The following is a 19,876-nucleotide window of genomic DNA, read 5'->3' on the forward strand; positions in this document are numbered from 1 at the left end:
TACTTTTAGGATGTCTCTTTGCTTTGAGGACTACTTTCAATATTTCCTGTAGAGCTGGCTTTGTGTTTGTAAATTCTTTTAGTTTTTGTTTTTCCTGGAAGCTTTTAATTTCTCCTTCTATTTTCAATGACAGCCTAGCTAGATATAATATTCTTGGCTGCATATTTATCTTGTTTAGTGCTATGAATATATCATGCCAGTCCTTTCTGGTCTGCTAAGACTTTGTGGATAGGTCTCTTGCCAATCTAATATTTCTGCCATTATATGTTACAATGGGACAAAAGGCCTCTTGTCCCAAGCTCTTTTCAGGATTTTCTCTTTGTCTCTGAGACTTGTAAGTTTTACTATTAGATGATGGAGTGTGGACCTATTGTTATTGATTTTTGAGAGGAGTTCTCTGTGCCTCCTGGATTTTGATGCTTGTTTCCTTCCCCAAATTAGGGAAATTCTGTGCTATAATTTGCTCCAATATACCTTCTGCCCCCTCTCTCTCCTACTGGGATCCCAATTATTCTAATATTGTTTTGTCTTATGGTATCACTTATCTCTCAAATTTTCCCCTTGTGATCCAGTGTTCTTTGTCTCTCTTTTTCTTGGCTTCTTTATTTTCCATCATTTGGTCTTCTGTATCACTAATTCTCTCTTCTGCATCATTTATCCTAGCAGGAAGAGCCTTCATTTTTTATTGCACCTCATTAATAGCTTTTTTAATTTCAACTTGGGTAGATTTTAGTTCTTTTATTTCTCCAGAAAGAGATTCTGTAGTATTTCTAGGTTTTTCCAAGCCCAACTATAATTGTTGTTCTGAGCTCTAGTTCTGACATATTACCAAGGTTTGTATTGACAGACATCATTCCCCAACAGTCATTACTGCCTCTTGTTCTTTTTTTTTTTTTTTGCAGTAAGTGTTTCAGCCTTGTCATTTTGTCTGGAGAAGAATAGATGAATGAGAGAATGAAATGCTAAAAGGGTAACAAATACCCCAGAAAAATATACACTAACCAAATCAGAAGAGACCCAAAACCAGAGGGAGAAAGAAAGGAAAAAAAAAGTATGATTAGTCTGGTGAATAGAACAGATACACACTTGATTTGGGTTGTATTTTGGTCTGTTAGAAGAAACCCAAAAATTTAAAGAAAGACACACACACACACACACGGAATACGAGTGTAAAGATGAAAATTAAAAAATTTTTAAAAAAGGAATTGATAAGGTGAGTAATTCGTTGAAAAAAAAAAAAGAAGGGAATGTGATTAGTCTGGAGAGTAGAGCAGAGCCATACATTAGATTTAGGTTGTATTTTGGTCTGTTAGAAGAAACTGTATCCCAAAATTTTAAAGAAATAAAAACTTACCTGTATATAAAAAATAAGGTTAAATACAATGAAGGAATAGAATATGACTATAATAATGAAAATTAAAAAAGATTTTTTTAGAAGATATTGAAAATATACAATATTTAAAATAGGTTAAAATAGGGAAGAGGAAACATTAAAAATAGGGAAAGAATAAAATGGTGAAAATTTTAAAACTTTAACTTTGAAAAGACTGAAGAATCCTGGGGAAAAAGCCATGAATTCTATATGGGGTGTTCCCCTAGCACTGGTGTTTTGCAGTTCTCATTGATCAGTAAACTTGGTCTTGGCTGAATGATCTTGCTGATCTTCTGGGGGAGGGGCTTATTGCAGTGATCTCAAATGTTTTTGTCTGAAGCAGAATTGCACTGCGTTTGCCAGGGGCCGGGCTAAGTAACCTGCTGGGGTTCATTTTCAGTAGCTTTTGTTACCTGTTTTCTGTAAAGTGTTGGTGGATGGGACTGAAAATGGTAGCCTCCCAATCTCCAGCCCCAGAGGAGCTGAGGGCTTGGGGCCTCACTCCTCCATGCACCCTCAGCGAAAAGTTGTCAATCATTCCTGTCTCCCTGGCTGCACTCTGTGCTCACCTGGGCTGTGACCGAGCATTTCTATCCCTGGTGTATAGCCCTGTTTGGAGTCTCCAAAATCAGCAGATTCCTGCCACACATCCCCATGCCACTCCTCCCAGTGGAGGAAGCGGGGAGTCTGCCTGGATCTGCACCTTGTGGGGTTTCTTCTTGAAGAGAAGTGGCCTGAGTGTACATTGGATCATGATTTAAGGTAACCCTGAGCTGAGAGTGCACTCCTCTGCTCTAGTCTCTGTAGCCAGCCTCCCCACTCTGATACCTGGGAGCTCTGCCATACTCAGACATCCCTGGTCTTTTTGTGGCCCAACAGGTCCTCAGACCACAGTGTCCCAGTGAGGGCTCCACCCACCCATTCTACCCTACTCTTAGCCTCTGGAGTGACATCTCTCTGAGGAGAAGACTTCTAAAAGTTCTGATTTTTGGGATGCCTAGGTGGCTCAGTTGGTTAATTGTCTGCCTTTGGCTCAGGTCATCATCCCAGGGTCCTGGTATTGAGTCCTGTGTCAGGCTTCTTGCTCAATGGGGAGCCTGTTTCTCCCTCTGGCTAATGTTCCCCTTGTTCATTCTCTTTCTTCTCCCCTTTTCTGACAAATAAATAAATAAATAAACCCCCAAACTATAAAAGTTCCAATATTGTGCTCCGCTGCTCTACTGCTTGCTGGGAGCCAGCCTCTCCCTCATGGTCTTTCTTCTCTATATTGCCTCAGATTCACTTCTCCACACATCCTACCTTCCAGAAACTGGTTGCTTTTCCGTTCCTAGAATTGCTGCTCTTCTTCTCTTTGATCTCTCATTAATTTTGTTGGTTTTCAGAATGGTTTGGTAACTATCAAGCTGAATTCCTGGGACCAGACAAAATTTAGGTATCCTAGTTCTCTGCCATCTTGCTCTTACCTCCTAGTGTGATTTTTTAAAAGCTGACATGTATGAAATGATCTAATTTGAGGGAATTAACTTTTCTATATTTTAAAGAATAGACTTAAAAGACCATTTTGATCATCTCAATATTATAGAAATGAGTTGGTTGAGAATCAAAGCTCTAAATAGTAAAATCTCTAAATAGTAAAATCTACCTCTAAATCTATGAACAATGTTGGTATCTATTATTCTTGATAAATTGTGTCATAAAGAATTAATACCTAATGGAAGAAAATGGTTGGTTTTAACCTATTCTTAGGTGACATTCTTTTTTATTGCTGAATAGTATACTACTATATGAATATATCATAATTTATTCATTTTCCTGTTGGGGCACTTTGTGTTGTTTCTAATTTTTACCAATTATAAATAAAGCTGGCATACACATTTATGTACAAGTTTTTTTTTTTTTTTTAAAGGGAATTTGTTTCTGTTCTCTTGGGTGACTATCTACCAATAGAATTGTTGAGTCATACTGTAGGTATATGGTTATCATTAAAGAGAAAAAAACAACACTGCCAAACCATTTTTTCAAAGTAGTTTTATAATTTTATACTTACACTGTTAATGTAGGAGAGTCCTGGTTTCTTATATTTTAGCCAATATTTAGTGTTGTTAGTCTTTTTAAATTTTTGTCATTTTAGTGTAAAATGGCATTGGTTGCAGTTTTAATTTGCATTTTTCTGATGACTAATGATGCTGAACACTTTTTAATGTGCTTATCGACTATTTATAAATCTCCCTTTTCAAGTGCCTACTCAAGACATTAAGAAAAAATGTTTTATCATTGAGTTGTAGGATATTTTTATATAATCTAGAATTTGTATTTGAATTTGATAGTATCATATAATTGTATCAAGAGTATTTTCAGCTGTTTATCAGGATTATTTTCTTTTAGTCTGTGGCTTGTCTCTTTCATTTCCTTAATGGTGACTTGGATAAATGGAAGCTTTTAATTTTGATCAAGTCTATTTTTTTTTCTATTATGGTGCTTTCTGTGTCCCAAGAAGTATTTGCTTACTCCAAGATGAGAAAGTAATTTTCCTTCTATAAGATGTATTTTATCCTAATAGCTTTACAGATTTTTAGCTTTTATGTTTAAGTGCATAATTTATCTCTAATTTTTGTGTTTGCAATGTAAGGTAAGAGTCCTGTTTTTTTTTTTCCATTGATACCCAGTTATTAAAAATTAACTTTTGATATCAAAGCTTAGAATGCAATAACTTAAAACCATGAATGCTAATTATATTGTACTATAAAGTTGCTTGACTAATCAATAGATATTTTTGCTTGTGACATGGTTTTCTTATAGATAGACCCATTGCCAAGACTCATAGTTAATAACTGATTCCTGTTCAACTTGAAATTAGAGTAAAACAACATCCAAAACCTTGTCTTGGCCAATAGATTAAAAAGATAGAAAAATTCATGTAAGCCTTTTTTCCCCCAGATTCCCTCCTGAGAAAAATAACAGCAGCAATGATGAAAACAAAAGCTGAATTAATCCCACACAGTTTTATGATCTTTTAGTGTCTATGATCACTGCTTGGTTTATATCTGTTGCATATTATATCTTTTCTCTTAACATATGGAAGAAGGCCCTTCTTCATGTAAATATGCTAGTTCTAAAACAATGCACAATGATATAAAACTCAGCATTACTTGTTGTTAATGGGTAGAAACCCACCACAAAGTTGTTTAAGCAAAGCAAAAAAAAAAAAAAAAAAAAAAAAAAAAAAATTTGATTAGATAATGTAACTTGAGAATCCAAGGCCTGAGGCTTGTTAGGTCAAATGTGAATTGAAAATTTTCCTTGTGTAAAGAAAATATTTTAAAGAGGTTAAAGAAATTTGATATATTTTTTTTTTTAAATAGTAGAAGTGGTTAATTGTTCTCTTTCTAAAAGAGTGTTATTTGTAGATGCTAAACTGTATGGAGATTTAAAAATATATTCTAATAATCAACAGCAGGACAAATTACTTAAATAAAATAGAGGTATTTGCCCCAGATAGTAATAATATGGTTTGTATCAGTGTTCCAGAGAATAATCTGCAACTAGAAAAAAAAAAACAACAACCCTTGGTTTGTTAACTCAGATTAACAGTACTTCCCCCCGCCCCCATGTTCTAATTGGAGTGGAAGAATCAGTTTGTTGAGTTTGGTGTAGTAGGTATTAATTTATGATTTTTATAAAAACCAAGGAACCGGAGAAGAGGGCTAGTGCTGTGCAAATGACCTCTGGGATCCGGCTGGGACTCAGATGCTCACTTCTCTGCTGAGGTGATGACCATCCTTGTTTGTTTTGACATTTAGAGAGACTACAAGTCTCACTCTGTGCTGTTCGCAAAAAGCTGAGCTAGTTGAAAAGCAGAGATTGACTGTATTTCTTCCGGTGTTTTGGTCTGCAGGCGTTTGTTCCTCAGCCCTGTGGTATACAGGGCCAGGGCTGCATGGAGCAGATTGTTTCTCCGGGTTGTGCTGACGGGCCACTGGTGTCGTAGTTCCTGAGAGTGGCTGCCAGCAAACCTCATTCCTTTTCATTTTGCCTGGTCCTCATTTCACCGGAAAACACAGCAGCTGTAGCCGCACACGGACTTTTTCCTCTTTCCCTTTCCCCCTCTCACCCCTCCCTAGACCTCTCTGGGCTTTGACGTCATGTGTGCTCCTTTCGGTTGCCATAGCAACCCCATTCCCCAAGCCCTCTGTCCGTCTCCTCTGGTAGGTTCCACAATGGTACAGGCAGCATCACGCTGCACAATGGTTTCCAGGCAGTGAAAGAGGGTGATTCAGCAAGCCACTCTTCTTCTTCTTCTTTTAAAAAAAAAATCCTCCCCTTTTTTTATTTTTATGGGGGTGGGTGGTGCTTGTTATATGCTTACCTTTTTCTTTTCTTTTTTCATTTTTATAATCTTCCTTTTTTCTCCTCACCCCTCAATTCTTCGGGGCTTGAGTGACTTTAAAATTGGGTTTTCTTGGAAATCACCTGTCTATCATTAATTTTAAACCATTTCCCCACCTCCAAAGAATCTATTCCTTATTACAATTTGGAATGTGGTTAATGAAAAACAAGTAGGGAGGATTTCTGGGGCAAACACTGCTGGATCAGGATCGTAGTTCTCAAGCACGGAATGGTAGGTGGCTCTTTGCTCCTTCTGGGTTCTAACCTGTTTTTTGGAGGGTGGGGTGATGCCTATTAATTGCTCCTGGTGGGGTGGGAGAGCGAGCATGGGAAAAGTGGGAGTGATGGGATGGAAAGCAGGTTTATGAAGTGAAGTACCTCTGAGGCAAGAAGCCACCAGCCTTTCCTTCTGTGTGGAGCATCTCTCTCCAGACTTGGGCGTGTGGATACCTTCGTATTCGGAGTGAGGGTTGGCAGAGGGTGGGAGGGAGCTTTCTTATTGTGACCAGGGGTTTTTAGACCAATGCAGAGCTACAGAAGGGAAGAGAAAAACAGCGGGGGAGAGAGGGTGAGAGTGGGGGGAGAGAGAGAGAGGAAAAAAAGAGACAGAGAGACAGCGAACAGCTGTGCTTATTAGAAGTGCTGACCTCAGTCCTATATCTAAGAAATGCTCTGGGTTCCATAAAACATTAAAAAATCACGTCTTTAAGTATGCATTTATGTTTACTTCCTGAGAGGTATAATTTAAATAAATATTTTGGATCATATTTATTTATAGTAGAGAATGGTATTTATATATCTTAGCTGCAAAACTAATGACATTACTCTTGCAGAGACATTCTAGGCTAAATTCAGGCCAGGGAGAGGAACACAGAACAGGGGTCAGGTAAGAGATTAGAAGAAACATTGGCATTGCAGTAGCATAGGTAAGGGGTCCCTTTAAGAAAGTGATCTCCTAGTCACAGCAGGCAGCATTTTTTTTTTTTTTTTTAAATGGCAGGGTTCCCATATTCTGTGCTGGGATACTGTGTCCCCTAGAAATGTCAGATCTCTTTTGGGAAAAAAAAAAATCAGAAACGAGCATGGCAATATACTTACCAGAATTTATGCTTTTGTGCCTGCAGCAAAATAAATGTGATTTATTAGAAAATCTTTGAGTATATCAAGGTTAGAGATTGTTCAAGAAAAATTTTATATGTATTTTTTTTTCCCTCCACATTTAAATCTAGAGGCTGTCTCTGCTTTTACCTTCTGACACTTAACTTCCCTGAGTACTACCTTTTAGCTGTAGAAAAAGAATGGCTTATCCCATGGCAGGAGGCTCCGAAAGAATCCCAAGGCTGTTTACATGGGCTGTCTTTGCTGCAGAGCCCTCCAGGGTCTTTGCAGCAGCCCTGCGTGCTGCTGGGGGGTTGACGGCAACTTTTATGAAAGAACCAGAAAGAGGCAGGCTAAGTCATGGGACAGAACGCAGTTCAGAGGGAAGGAGAATAAGTGCACTCAGCAGTGCTAGCCCACGGTCTGATTTCTCCCTTCATCCCTCGTCTGCTAGCTGTCAGACCCTGGAGGATCTCCCAGAATGCTGATCAACATATCAAAAATGGTTGCAGGAATGACCACTTCTCTCAGAGAGGCTTCTGTACTTGTTCTACCTTAGGTGAGCCTATATGTTGTCAGTACAGATAGCGACGCTCAAGAATGAGCTCACGACCTTCTGACTCTACTTCGGAACCATTGGATTTTAGGGGCCAGACAGGTCGGAGAGAGCAGTTTTGCTGCCTTTGGCATGTATTCCCTTTCCTGCCTCCATCTCACTCTTAATGGACACAGAGTATGGGTTAGCTTATTTTATTACACAGAGCAAACTGGATTTTCTCTTCCCCACAACGGAACTATAGCAAATCAGATGACAAAGGTGGTATAACCTTAGATATGAAACAGTCTTCCTGCTTCCTCATCTGCACATCACTCCCTCCTGTTGTAGAGTAGCTTTAATTTGATGAGCTCCTGGTGTTACAGAATCTTTGCAGTACTGGTTTAAAAAAAAAAAAATTCTTGATGATGAGGCAGTAAGAAATCATATGTAGAGTGGAAAAATCAGCTGCCTCCAGCTTCCTGCTTGCTTGCCCCAGAACAGCATCTGCTGTTGGGAGGAGTGTGTTTGTCATGCTCGAAGGGGATGTTTGTGAACAGATCCCAGAGGGACCCAGTGTGTTTTGCTGTCATTGTCTGGTATGTCTGCACCTATTAGTATTTAATGGTTTCATAGGATGTGGTCAGTGTTTTTCAAGGTTAGAATGAACTGAGACTTGATTGTGGATGTTAAAAATAAATGTATATTTCTAAGTTGCAGGAAAATTCATAAGATTTCCCTGGTTAATATATCTTATAGGAATATTATAAGCAAAGGGGATTTGCCTAACCTCAGTAATGTGAAAAAGCCTCCCATGTTTAAAGGTAAAGCATCCCATATTTAAAGGATTTTTTTTAAAGCTTTATTGTAGCTTTATGTAGATGAATTTATGTCTTTGGATGTAATCTTAATGAAAAAGTCTTTTAATACTGATGATAAAAATAAAGACAATTTGGGGGCTTTCTTGTTTGTTAAACGTGAGGGCAGATGCTCTCCCTTCCTGTTCTCATTCTGGCTTCAGGTCACATTTGCAGCTAAAAGACTTTGCATGGAATTTGTGTGTACAAATCGAATGATTGCTTAGTTACTTATGAGAATAATGGGTCTCAAAGCAAGGGAGTCTTCCTTCAATTAGAAGAAGTAAACAAACTGACACTGAAAATTCTTTCTCTGTTGCCTTTACTATTTCCTCTTGCAGTGTCCTTTAAGCTTTTGGTTGGACATTGCAACACTTAAGCAAAAAGAAGCACAAAGTGTCCAGGAATGACAGGAAGGAGTACAATGCTGTATTTGCTGCAGGCTGAGTATTTGCTCCCCACTACACTTGCATCTCTCACACCTTCTTCTGAGGACCACTGACTTGCATAAAGTTGGGCCTGGAGACTACTGGGGGAGTGCTTATTGGTAAAGAAGAACAAGATCCATTTATTTCTTTCGTATATTAAACATATTTATTGCATTATATAAGTCTGAGATGAGACACTGCTGCTGATTCAGATAAAAGATCATGCTGCATATTGATCATTTCTCTTTGAAAGAGAAAATGCAATTGAGAATTGGAGCTCGAAATTTAGAAATTTACCTATATATAGTACCTATTTTCATAGCAAAGTTGTATGGTTTTGACTAAAGATTTTTCAGTTTGAGTGCATTTTATCTGTAAGAGAAAATCAAGGCAAAGAGGGGGAAAGTGAAAAATCTATAGTTTTAAGTATTAACCTACCTCTCTCTCCCCATTTCTTATCATGAATCTTGGTAGAAACTCCAAATGGAGAGCTCAGGTAATATTGAAAATCCTTAAAACAAAGAACCTTTTTGGTATGAGAAGTAAACTCAAATTTATACTTTTTTTTCTTTTTCAAAGATTTTATTTATTTATTTGGCAGAGAGAGAGAGAGAGAGAGAGAGAGATCACAAGTAGGCAGAGAGGCAGGCACTGAGAGAGGGGTAAGCAGGCTCCCTGCTGAGAGTCTGATGCGGGCCTCGATCCCAGGACCCTGAGACCATGACCTGAACTGAAGGCAGAGGTTTAACCCACTGAGCCACCTAGGCACCCTATACTTATTTTTGCTAAAGAATTTTTCTAGTTGAATTGATGTTTTGGACTCATAATAAGCCACTATGGCCTTTCTCACTGTTCTTATCTCTGAGATGCAAATGCCATAGGCTTATAGAACTAATGCTCCTAGGAATGGAAATTAAAGTTTTGAATGGAAAAAAAGACGACTGAAGTTTCCTTAGAAGCATTCCTAACCCACAGTCGCTCTGAAATCCCATATGGTGTACAGGTGTAAGGTGAAGTTCTTCTACAGAGCCATCAGGCATTTGTAGACTGGCCTCCTCAGTAATAAACAGGATTTTTGCTACTGCGTGCGTGCGTGTGTGTGTGTGTGTGTGTGTGTGTGTCTGTGTGTTGTAGAAAACAGGAAAAAGATGCTACCACCCAGCTGTGACTTAAAAAATACTAGAAATTCTTTTTAGTGACTTCTCCTCCTAGAAGCAAAACTGCCTCCTGGATTTTGTATGTTACCCTGCCTGGGTCCTCCATGTGCTTCCTGAAAATGAATTTCTTCAAGTAACTGTCCTCTTCTCACAGAAGATCTGGAAGCACTGATAGTGAAGTGACAGCTCTCAGGCCCATTTATCTGGCAAGGGTTGTCAGTGTCCATACTTCCACCTTCCTCGCACTTATCACACACTACAGTAATGGCCTCTTCCTGTTTCCCGTGTTTTCTACGAAAGTATAATCTCTCAGGTACTGACTGTGTCTGTTTGGCACATTATTGGGACACAATAAATATTACCTGGAGGAATGTCTTCTGTGTACAGATCTCTGCTAAGTGCAAAGGAAGGAAGAGTTTGGAGCCATTTGGGGAGATGAGGTAAATAAAGATGGTTATATAATCAAGGGCTCTATTAGTAATTTGACAAGAAATAGAACAGGAATTCAGAGGAGAATGAAATACATGTGACATTGGAGGCTACATTGAGATGTCTGGGGACATAGTGGGGAAAGAATTCATAGTAGTAAATTGTAAGCACCTGGCCAGGAAAGGGACTCTTATTTGGAGCAGAGAGGAGGTTTATTTTCGGTATGATGAACATACTTTCCAAAGTTCTAGAAATCAAAACTTATGGTTTGATAATGGGTAGGGCATTGGAAACTGGCAAATCTTGGAGAATCTGGTCCAATATAATCTCAAAAAAGGAACAGTAACAGATTGAAGTTGCAAACCTATTTTTGTAACTAGATCAGATTATGGGAAAGCATACATACAGGTCTGTTTCCAGCTTCAGAACAACTTCAAAAAAAAAAAAAAGAACAACTTCAGTTTAGTTTTATTCTCTTTCACATACTTCAGAAGTTTTTGAGCTTCTCCTCCTCCTTTAGTTGGTAGGTATGAAACCCATCATTCCAATGAAATCTTTCATGAAAAGCAGACTGTATAAACATGTAACAGTGGCGCTGTCCCAGTTGAAGCTGAGTAGGGTACCTTGTGTCTCAAAACCAAATCCATATCACAAAGCCAAATACCATGTCAACTAAAGTAATAATTATTAATTGGGCTTATGTTCAGATTTTAAAATATCCAGCTACTCTGGTGTTGGTAACACCAAAGTTCTTTTGCTTGTAATACATTTGGACAGAGTGAACTACCTTCAGGTGTTTTATTCCCTCATCCTGTGTCCCATCACTCATTTCCAGTTGCTTTTGTCAGTCTTTTGGTTTCCTAAATGCAGATGAGATTCTCATTTAAGTATTAAGATCAAATTAATTTTGTGTTTTTGCTTTGATTTTAGGCTAGCGTGAGGAACACCAACAGCAGGACCATCTCAGATCTTCGTTATGGCAACTCATGCAAGAAGCTGTTGAATTAGAACAATTTCCTATAGATGAGAAACCATACAAGCAGTGGTGAGTCACAAATTTAAAAATGTTCCTTAGCAGAAAACATGTGATCCCCATAACTTTAAATATTGCATGGGATTTAGTATGGATCTGAAGAAATACTGTTCTAAATAATTTCAACTAAAGAAGTGAAAATCAACAGGACAGAATGTTTAACTGCTGGTGCCACATAGAGCAGCATGAAGTCTCGCGGTGCATGGGTGCGTTGTAAAACACCACAGTGCTACCACACTCCATGATACCAGTCCGGTAAGACAGCTCTAATGAACAATTTCATGTGCCTGAGTAACAGCTGGTAACAATGTTTTTCAGTGGCTTTTTAAATTTATGACATAATTCTGTATTTTACCAATTCATCCCCTCTGGTAGAAGAATTGGTTCTGAGCTAAATTATAATGCTCAGTGCCTTTCGGAGAGACACATATAAACACATTCTTATGTAAATATATAGGAGTATATAAAGAATGTATATTATATATACATCAATATAACATTTAGATCCTTGGAAAAAAGGTGAGAGAAATCATAGCACAATTTTATAAAATTAAATTCATAGACATTTACCCTACAAATCTTTTTGCTTAATACAATTATATTAAAAGTAGATCTAGTTTCTCTGTTAGTTGGGATAATTTTGAAAACTTACTATTTTATAAAAATATCAGCACACACAGGCAGAATTTTTTTAATCAAATACTTGATGCTTTATAGTCACCAAAGTCAATAATCAACAGACTCCAGCAGAGATGAACCAATCATAATCTGTCAAATAACTTCTTTGAGAAATAGTGCGTGACAGTGGTGTTTGTAAGACTCCAGAAGAAGCTGTTTTGTACTAGTGATCAATATATCTCTTTCGTTTGCTTAGTGGCTCATATAACACTGGGTAGGTAGGCTGACTTGGGAATTAATGCATGAACTATAACTGAAGAAGACTGATGAAATTAACCCTATACTTATTTCACCTCATGATTTTCATTATAGTCTGCTCATAGTGGATATTGAGAAAATATATATATAATTGTCATCACTATGCTGTGCTTAATCAACATGTATTAAATGCATGTTTGTTATGAAAGAGAATAACATGTTGCCAAATATCAACTATCGTGGATCTAAAGTAAGGTCAATTTTATATGGCTGAATGTGATATTTTGGGTAATGCGCCCCTTCCAGTGATGTAGAAAACATATATTGCCCCATCTTAGACATTTATTCATTAGGCAAACATTTGTTGAGAATCTGTGATGTAGATATTATCCTTAACTCTTGCAATAGTTGAAAGAGGTAGTGCCTGCTTTAAAGGAGCTTTCAGTCTAAAATGGTACTTATGATAAAATGTGTCCTTAAGTGGGGTGATTTATTCCAAGAGTGTGTTCCTTACACAGAGCGTTCTATGGGTGGACTTGGGGTGCTAAAGGAAGTGCAGCAGAGGAGAGGCTAATACAGATGGCATGGGGAGTTGTCAAGGCAGACTTTCCAAAGGGAGTGGTATGTTAACTGAAAGTTAAGGATAATAAAAAAATAACCAGAGGAAAGGGAGCAGGGGGAGTATTTTCCAAGGGTCTAGATGCTTGGCAGAGTATGCTTTTTTGCAAGTTCTATGTCTCATTTACTGTGTTAGGGCATAAATGGGGTGGTGGAAATGAAGCTGAAGAGGGTACAGGAGATATACCATGAAGTATCTCTTAAAGATAAAAAATTTGAATTTTATTCCAAAATGAAGAACTTTTAAAAGACTAAGTAGGAGAATGACATGATCAGGTTTATTATTTAATTGTGAAATATAAATAGACTTAGCAAAGTATATAAGGCAAATATGGTTTAAAGAACAATAACAAAGCAAACCTCATTTAACTGCCATTCATATTGAGGAATAAATTCCTAGTAAATCCCTATGTTCTCCTTTAGAATCACATACTTTTTCTTCCCCATTAGGGATGACCACTTACTGCTATCCTACCTTTTGTCATACCTGTTCCTTGTTCCCTTGCTTTTCTTTGTAGGTTTTCCATTTTCCAGTTATAGTATATGTATATATGATATATAATTGAATTTGGTTATATATATATATATATATATATATAATATATTGTTAATTAACTGATTTTGCTAAACATTGTAAGATTTTTCCATATTAATGGAAATTAATATAATAACATATAATAATGGAAATGAATATAGTTTATTCATATAATTGTAGTTTAGTCATATAATATAGTTTATTCATATAATTGTTGTATAGTATTCTACTCCATGAATATACTAAATTTACTTTTCCATTTTACTGTATGTGAATATTTGGATTGTTTCTACATTATTTTGCTAGTATGTGTGCATGACCTGAGTTATTTACATATAAAAATAAATAATTTATGTAAATATATTTGTTAACTATTATAAATATATTTATTATAATTATAAATACATTTATAATAAAGTTATTAAGTTATGTATATATAGTTGCTTGCAGATTCTAATATACATGTGTAAGGGCTTCTTTTGGATAAATATTGAGGAAAGGAAGTACTGAATTTGGGGGTGTGTGCACACTTAGTTTTTCTAGTTTTTCCAGAATGTTGTCCCCAAGCAGTTATATCAGTTTACACTCTCACCAGCAATATAAGAGAAATTCTATACTCCCCCAACATTTGATTTATAAGTTCTTAAATTTTGCTAATCAAGTGGATACGTAATTGTACTCATAAAAGTATTAATTGGCTTTTTGTTGATTACTAATGAAGAACATCTTTTCATTTTTTATTGGCCATTTGATTTTCTTCTTTTGTGAAGTACTGCTCAAGTGTTTATGAGATTTGTCTTTCAAAATAATAACTAGTGTTTACTGAGTTCTTAGGTGTAACAGCATTGTACTAAGCCCTTTGCAAGCATTTTATCTGTATATCATCCTATGATTTACAGATAAGGAAATTCAGGGTTAGAGAGGTTAAATAACTTACTAACAGTCACACAGTTAAGAAGCAGTGGGCTTTAGTATTCAATCGCAGGGCTTTCTGACTCCAGACTTCCTCCATTTTTCAGATAGTGTTTGGGGGAAGATTAGATAGGAGCCAGAGGGAACGCCCAAGGTGTGAGAATCCAATTTAAAAACCATAGGAACATAATCCAAAGAATCACCAATAAAACATAAGTACAAAGCAATTGGACTCAGTAATGAATGTCATGGGTGAGGAAAAGGTAGGACATATAAAAAGTCTCTAGTTTTAATACCTGTTCGCTAGGCAGAGTCAATATTATTTATATGCTGTATATTTACATTCCAGTTGTTGTGGTAGGTTTTAAAAATTATGATTCCATGATTCAATAAGAAATTAATTTAGTTCAGGGGACCATAAAATTTAGGGTAAAGAGACCACAGTGTTTATTTGGATCAACTCTTCACTGTTTTAAAATGTGGAACTTGGTGTGAAAAGAGTTTTAAATGCCTTGCTTAAGCAGACATGTTGCTGAGTGTCAGATGAAGAATAGATAGCAGGCCTACAAAGAATACAAAGGAGTAACAACTTTCCTGATTTTTAAATTAATAGGTGAAAATACAGTCAATTTATCTGCTAAACATTTTTTTAAAATCAGTTGCCTTGTCATCATTGTTAGCAGGTTTATTTAATGTGGCCTAGAATGTTATCTTCTTGCCCTTGATTCTACCAGTGAAACCACCAGATCTGATTTGCAGTTGTTACCAACTGCAAATTGTTACTGTTGTTACCAACTGCAAGTTGTTACTGCCCTACTTATTTTGATGTACTCCATTGCCTATGTAATAAATTTCTTTCACCTTACCATGTACAGCATTCCCATCCATCTCCATTTTAGGAACTGATAATCTTTTGAATTGCTTGGGGATGCTAATGTGCTTCATTCTCATAACACACACTCAAGTGTTTCTTACCTCTGTGATACTTCATACTGTCTATCTTGCCCAAACTCACTCCACCCAACTTTTAGTTAGTCATTTGCCATCTTTTAAGACCTTTGCAGACCAACAGCATGGGCACCATCTGGGGCTTGATAGAAAAGCAGTGTCTCAAGTCCCACCCAGATCTCTTGACTCCAAATCTTTCAAACAAGATTCTCAGGTGATTTAAATTTTGAGAGGTTCTGCTGAGACTCACTCTAGATTTCATTAGGTGTTATCTCCTTCCAGAAATGTTTCCTGACTCCTTCCAGTGGCATTCCTTTCTAGTGTTCTCACAATAGCCAAGGTATATCTATCTCATTGCATTACCATGATGTTTTATTAACTATTTATGTATCTGTCTCTGCAACTTACTTGTGAGTAATTTGACTCAGATCTAATTATCTTTGAGTTTTCCATCCCTAGCACAGTGCCTGAAACATGGTAGCATTACACAAATGTTTGTTGAGTGATTGTTTGATGAAAGAAAGAAAAAAAGAGCAAGAGGGAGACACATAGAAATATAGAAACAGGCAGAAAAGATAAAATCACAAGCAGAAAAGACACACAGCCAAAGGACTACATAGAGAAGTAACTAGACTACAAAAAATTATGCCTGTCGATACAGACTGGAAAGCAGCCTCACAGAGAGACTACAGTCTTATTTAATTAGACTGAGTAATAAATATGAATATTGTTGGCCAACTCCCTCAGATGCAAAGAATACCTTAATTTCTCATATAAAAACAGTATAGTTTTATGGTTATTATTTATATTGAGCAAATTTTATCAAAATTTGTTTTATTTTCCGAAACAAAGTATTCTACTTAACTAGTCAGAGACTGTTCTGAATATTATGTGAATGTGGATAGAGGATTCAGGTTTGTTTTGAAGCTGTGGGGATGGAAATAAGGGACCAGTGAGTAGAAAGTAGGCATGATACATAAAAGATCTTTCTGATGATTAGAATTATCTGCAAGTTTGTGCTTTTAGAAGAATAGCAAATTTTCCAGCATTGCAAGTATTTAACCATCTTCATGGCTGACCAAATATTAAGAACATTTTAGAGGTGCTACTACTTGATAGGGAAGATTGAAGTCAATGACCTCTACAGTCTAGGGTTCTTAGGAATTATGAGTCTAGTGTTGTTCAGAGTAGTGCAGGAAGAATGGAGGTTATAATAAAGATTATAATAGTGGATAACATTTCTTGAGTGATTATTTGTGCCACTCACTGTTCAAAGCACTTTGCATGTACTAATTCACTGAATCCTCACAGAGATCCTACTGAGCGTTTCCGTTTTACAAATGATGACACTGAAGCCTGGGAGCTTTCATAACTTGCCCTTGGTCATGCAACTAATGTTGGTAGAGTCCATGGAGTCCAACTTGGGAGCACTTCTTTTTTTAACCACTGTGTTGAATCCTTCTTAGTATTAAAGGTGAAAGTTGGACTGACTAGAGCCTTAAAACATTGATGTGGTTTGAATTCCAAGAAAGTGTAAAAACAGGAATTCCAAGAAGTGATAACAGCATAATCAAAGTAAAGAGAGATAGAAATGAACATAACAGGTTTGTGGAACCAAATACCTTATAAATGAGATGAATAAGAGAATATTCAGAAATTTATTATAGTGCAATATTGTCTTATTTTTCAATGGCTGCAAGTTACCAAGATGGGAAGCCAAGTCTTTAGGACTTTTTCACCCTCAAAAAACCAACATAACTAGCCCCCATATTGTATAAAAATTTAAAGGCTTTTCACCAATTGGTGGAACTTCAGTCTGTATCTCCTAGGAAAATAAATTTGGGACTGTCACTGTTTGAGAGAGCCTAAATAATTTGATGTTGTATCAGGAAAAAATAATGTTGTCTTTACAAGTTGGCACTTTACTGGAGCTTATTTGAAGAGTGAGTTAACATTAATTTTACCATATCTCAGATCCTGCATAGAGAATTCCAGGTATTCCAATAACCACTGCTAGAGGAAGTACTATAAAATAGAAGTAGGAGATCTTAATGAAAATTTGGTTAACATAAAAAATATTTTCAGATTAGGGCTGGTTGAAAAATTTAGTCCATACTTAATAGATTCACAGCATGTGATAATCTGTATTTATAGTGCAGATATCAAAAATATATGCTGGATACTTCAAAGTTTTCTTTCTAATTGTACTTTTGGAAGTTGTAGGTGATTTGTTTGTTCTTTAAAGGCACACTTTGAAGCTCCTTTAGATTTGAGAATGGATATCTTTGACAATATTGTCTTTAGAAAATCCTTTTATAAATCTTAAGAATCAGAATAATTCTGCCTTGAAATTTAGTTTAATAAGATTTAAAGCTATTGTACTTCCCAACTGCTCCCAAAAAAGGTTGAATAAAATATGTTAGGCAAAAACTATGTGAAATAGTGGGTAGAAAACAAATTAAGCTGTTTTTCATGTTTTGTGAATTTCAGCTACATATATCATGTCACATGTCTGTTGACTGTCCTCTTGCCAAGCAGATTCGGGTCAACAATGTGGAATGTCACGGGCAATCAAATCTCATATGTTGAGTTTCTTTTCTAGTTTTGGTTCTGAGTACAGATGTCTGACTCTGTGTCCTAATTTAAGGAGCCAAACACCCTTTTGTTCTCTGCTTCTAAACCTGATATAGTATGTGAAATTCTCACTTACTTCTCTTGGTTGAACACTGTTACTATTAAAATAGAAACGTTATGAAGTAAATTGGTTGGTTAGCTAACCTGGGAAGCTCAAACTTGAATTATGGTGTGAATTGGTGATAATGGATGTTGAATCATGGATAACAACCACACTTGGATTAATGTCTTAACACATTAAACTAAGAGATTAAAGGAAGGGGATATATGGGAAAGAATTTTATATGGAGAGGGAATCAAGATTGGTGTCAAATACAGTACCTTTTTTTTTTTTTTGGTAATATCCAACATTTCCTCAGTGCTTGCTCATTGCCAGGCTGTGTCCTCAGCCATTTACATGAATTAACTCATTTAAAATGAGGGTCTTACGTGATAGCTGTTATTAGTATTCTCATTTAACGGATGAGGAAACTGAGCACAGAGAAGTAACTTGTGCAAGGTGACCTATGAGTCCTGGAATTGAGATTCAAGCCCAGAGAGTTTCAAAACTCATTGTTTCACTGCCCTCCTAGTTGACAATGGTGGTGCAGAAAGGTGTTTAGTTGTTGGTGTCTGGTACACAGTAGGTGTTTAGTGAATGGTGAATAAGTGTTTGAGGCTTTATATGTTGACTGCCCAGACGAAAGGCAGGCAAGTCACACAGATCAGCTACTAAAAAGGCTGAAATTTCCTATTTGTTAAACTTATCTCTAGAAAATGTTTTTCTAGAGTCTCCAGTCCTGTGTATCTTTTTTCCAGTACTGCTCTAGACTCAGCTCTTGACCTTCCAGAGAGGAGGAGCAGCCTTTGTTTCCCTGACTGGCTCTGTGTCACTTCCTTATTGCCATCTCTTCTTCAGGCTGCCACAGCTTTTCCTTATGTCTGGAAGTTTCCTTCTCCCTCTCTTCCGCGCCTTTCCCGCTGCCACTGCGATTCTATCTGGAAAACTTCTATCCTTTCAAGGTCCGGTTCACACCCACTGCCCTCTGGGAACTCTTGCCCAACTGTCATTCCCACTCCTTCATTCTCCCAAATTGAAATATGTCTAAATAATATATATCCAACAAAGTGGTATGGGCTTTTGTGAGACACCTGGCTTTCAGTCTGCTTCTGCCACGCTGTGGAAATTTCCCTGCCAGGGCCTTATTTTCCCCACATAGGATGTGCCCCTGTACTTTTATCAAGACAGTACTTTGCTAGGGGTTTAGCAGATTATTTAAAAATTCTCATCATGTAGTTTCTGGGAAAGGAAGAGACCTTGATGTTAGGTTCTCATCCTGGCTCTGTCACTAATTAATATTCCTTTGGGCAAGTCTTAACCTAGCTGAGCTTCAACAGTGTATGAAGGAGTTGTGATAGATGATGTTTAAATTTCTTTTTAACTGTGAAAACTCTGTGTATTAAGTTGTACAGATTGAATTAAAGCATGGGATAATACCCAAAAGACCAGGGATAGTGGACTACCTTAGTGAGGGTAGACTTAGCCTGTGAAGGGACCTCTTGAGAATGGAAAGCAGCATCATAGACAACTGAAAGGGAAGAATAGGCCAGATGGAGGTTTATAAGGATCTGGAAGACAGACTTTCCATGTCCAAGTTTGCTCTAATCCAACCTCTTTAGTTATCTTTAGCCTCACATTGTCACTCTAAATCAAAAGATAAGATATTTGAATTATAGGAAGTCACTTCTAATTATTGAGACTTTATTATCCATAAAGAAGGTAACTTATGCACAAGGCAACCAAATGATTGCATCTACTTTCCAGATTTGTATCTTTCTTTTTATCTTAAAGTTATCTGTTGTTATCAAAGGGCTACTATGTACAAATGTTTGCTTATTCTTTTACTAATGAGGGACTCTTTAAAAATTTGCCTTTAAAAATTATGGTCTCTAAACTGTACTGGGATTTTCCAGCATATCAGTTGAAACTATTGGCATTTTGATTACCTTAGATATCATATCAATACAAGAGATTTGGATAAGGGTTAATGGATATTTTCAATGGAAAGATTACTGTGG

General features: G+C 36.8%; 1 protein-coding gene across 12 annotated transcripts in view; it reads left to right on the forward strand.

Moving 5' to 3' along the window:
* MAPK10 (mitogen-activated protein kinase 10) overlaps nucleotides 1-19,876 on the forward strand; it is a 588,472-nt gene that overhangs the window by 264,376 nt on the left and 304,220 nt on the right. For 5 of the 12 annotated variants that reach the window (XM_045079393.1, XM_004756141.3, XM_013058073.2 and 2 more), the window contains one exon: nucleotides 11,193-11,307. The gene's annotated coding sequence lies outside the window, so the exon portion shown is untranslated. Of the gene's footprint in view, nucleotides 1-5,451; nucleotides 5,991-7,303; nucleotides 7,416-7,869; nucleotides 7,991-8,589; nucleotides 8,796-11,192; nucleotides 11,308-19,876 lie in introns of those variants that run through there. The other 7 variants (XM_004756139.3, XM_045079394.1, XM_004756138.3 and 4 more) reach the window with 7 other exon arrangements.

This window comes from Mustela putorius, unplaced genomic scaffold (assembly GCF_011764305.1).
Source record: "Mustela putorius furo isolate JIRA1106 unplaced genomic scaffold, ASM1176430v1.1 tig00000382_pilon_pilon_pilon, whole genome shotgun sequence".
NCBI lineage: Eukaryota > Metazoa > Chordata > Mammalia > Carnivora > Mustelidae > Mustela > Mustela putorius.